This window comes from Schistocerca nitens, chromosome 2, assembly GCF_023898315.1.
Source record: "Schistocerca nitens isolate TAMUIC-IGC-003100 chromosome 2, iqSchNite1.1, whole genome shotgun sequence".
NCBI lineage: Eukaryota > Metazoa > Arthropoda > Insecta > Orthoptera > Acrididae > Schistocerca > Schistocerca nitens.
Window position 1 is genome coordinate 996,858,745 of NC_064615.1, and position 3,069 is coordinate 996,861,813.

At 40.6% G+C, this 3,069-nt stretch overlaps 1 pseudogene; it reads right to left on the bottom strand.

The window, feature by feature from the left end:
- Positions 1-750: 750 nt before the first annotated feature.
- Positions 751-868, bottom strand: LOC126238617 (5S ribosomal RNA; annotated as a pseudogene).
- Between the last annotated feature and the right edge of the window lie 2,201 nt (positions 869-3,069).

The window sequence follows — 3,069 nt, forward strand, 5'->3', positions numbered from 1 at the left end:
TTTTGGGGTCACTAGGCCTAATGGTAACAGTCCTGATAACATTTAACCCCTAGGGCTTCTGGTGATGATAGGAAGGAAAGACATGTGAACCATCATTCTGATATGTGCAGAACAATTACAAATAAACTTGGTATATATAACATATGATGGTGATAAATAAGTAAACAGGCAATATTGGGTAGCCAGCTAGTGTGTCGATAAAAAGAAAGTTGGAAAATACACATTCAAGAAATATCCAATTAAGGGTCACATTAATACTCCTTTTTTTTAATTTATTTATTGTTCCATGGGACCAAATTAAGGAGAAGTCTCCATGGTCATGGAACGAGTCAATACATGAAATTGTAACACGAATAGAAACAGATAAAATGAAATATAAGAAACATATTCAGGCAACAATTCTTAAGTTTAAATAAAGAAAATCAACAATGTAACACTGGAATTTGCTTATTGAAAAGGAAGTTTATAACACGAGAAACATTGAGAGAATTTTAACTCCTTCTTAAATATATTCCTACAACACTACAAATCAGTTTTTAAAAACTAAACTAAACTCCTACCAAACAGGTAATGAAGGCCCAACGGTACTGTCCGGCCGCCATGTCATAGGCATCGCTGGATGCAGATATGGAGGGGCATGTAGTCAGCACACCACTCTCCTGGCCGTATGTCAGTTTCTGAGACCAGAGCTGCTACTTCTCAATCAAGTAGCTCCTCAGCTTGCCTCACAAGGGCTGAGTGCATTCTGCTTGCCAACAGTACTCGGCAGACCGGATGGTCACCCATCCAAGTGCTAGCCCTGCCCGACAGTGCTTCACTTCGGTGATCTGACGGGAACCAGTGTTACCACTGCGGCAAGGCTGTTGGCCAAGTTAGTTTTTCCCTATGGGAAATGAAGGTCAGACTGAACAGAAAAAGCCCAAAGATGACTAATGTCTGGGATTAAAATATCTTATGTCAACTTTACACATGAAGACATGCAATAGAAACTCTCACTATGTGCAAGCAAGCATTGTCTTGCTGTAACATAAGCCCAGGATGGCTTGCCATGAAGGGCAACACAACGGAGTGTAGAATGTCGTCAATGTACTGCTGTGCTGTATGGGTGTCATGGATGACAATCAAAGAGGTCCTTCTATGAAATGAAATGGCATCTCCTCACTGTCAGGCCATATGGTAGGCAACAATCAAGTCAGTGGCCTGGAGATGTCAGGCGCACCTCCAGATATGTCTTTGCTAGTCATCAGGGCCCAGTTTGATGCGGGACTCGTCTTTGAAGACAATTCTACTTCAGGCTTAGGACATGCCTGGAGATGCCCCAGATAGTGGTGGGACTATCACCCACCATATGGCCTGATAACCCAGAGTGATGGTCTGGGGTGCCATTTCTTTCCATAGCAGAACACCTTTGGTCGACATCTGCGGCATCCTTACAGCACAGCAGTAAGTCAACAATATTCTGTCAGTTTTTGCCCTTCATGACAAGCCATCCTGGACTTACATTTCAGCAAGATAATGCCTGCCCTCACACAGTAAGAGTTTCTACTGCTTGTCTTCTTGGTTACCAAACACTATCTTGGCCAGAAATTTTGCCCAAATCTCTCCCCAATTGAGAATGTTTGGAGTATTATGGCCAGAGTGTTCCAATCATCTCAGGAGTTTATGATGTAACACACCAACTGGACAAAATTTGGTACGGTATCCCTCAGGAGGACATCCAATTATTCTTTCAATCAATATGCAGCTGAATAACTGCATGCATAAGGACCTGAGGTGGACCAACATGACAATGACTTGTTGAATTTTCTAAGCTCTTTCTCTTGAATGAATCATCAAATTTTTCTAAAATTGCAGTCATTTGCCTGTGAGTTTGTGCACATCACATCTACCAGTTTACATCACATTCAGACAATTCCTTTGTGGTGTGTCATCATTTTCTTAATTTTTTTCTTAGAGCATAATTCAGAGGTAATCAACGATTGAAACTACATACACTGACAAAACTGGAAAATGTTACACTATAAACACCTTTACAGATGCTACTGTACTGGAGTCAGTATTTAAAACTCTGGCAAATTAAAACTGTGAGAGAGACTGGGACTCAAACACAGAACATTTGCCTTCCATGAAAATTTTAAAGTGGCAGTCACATCACAGTGTGCTCAGAGGATGTGCATATGCACCCTATTGCCATTTTTTTGTCTTTGAGAATGGTAAAATCATTACAATGATGGACTTGGGAACATCATACCAATAGATCACACAAAAAGATTGTTGTAGTGCACTGAGTGTGGAATGGGTGGCTATAAAATGGATTCATGGCAAGAAGAGTAGGCACAGATCTCTTCAAGAGGATGACACTATGAGATCATAAGATTGTTCAAGTGACTGTAAAAAATGGCGACAGAAATCCAGGTAGAGCATCACCATGAACTGTCATGAACATAATACTGGAAGTTGGGACAAGATATCAAGTTCCCAAGCATTGTCTAAGACATAGAGACTTTGTGAGAGGCAGCATGACGATGTTGGGAGCTGTTAAGATACAATAATTGTCTGGGTTGGTAGTTGTTAAAGAGAGGCTACATGCTTGCCTGTATGTGACAAGAATGATAAACCCATATGTGATACCTTTCAAGATCAGGTTACTAAATGGCATATTCCAGAAGGATAATGTGAGATACCTCTATGCATTTCACACCACAAATGCCTTGGGCAGTATATGGATCCTTAACTGACATGCCCAGTCCAATGATTTGTCACCCACAGAGCTTATATGGGATGTGATGGGAAAACATGCAATTTCAAACCAGCCTTCAACTAGCAGTATTCACGAACTAACACAGCAGGTGTTTAAGGCCAAGCAAGAAATTCCTCATGATGACATTAGGAAGCTATTTGCTTCCAAGTGACGACAAATACGAGAGTGTATTCATCCTTGTGGCAGTCACTCCTCATACTGATGATGATGAATGGAATGAAAGTTTAATCAATTAATACTCATTATTTGATTAACATCACTAGAAAGTTTGATAAATATTAGACTGGTGCTTCAAGGCCTAACTTTCC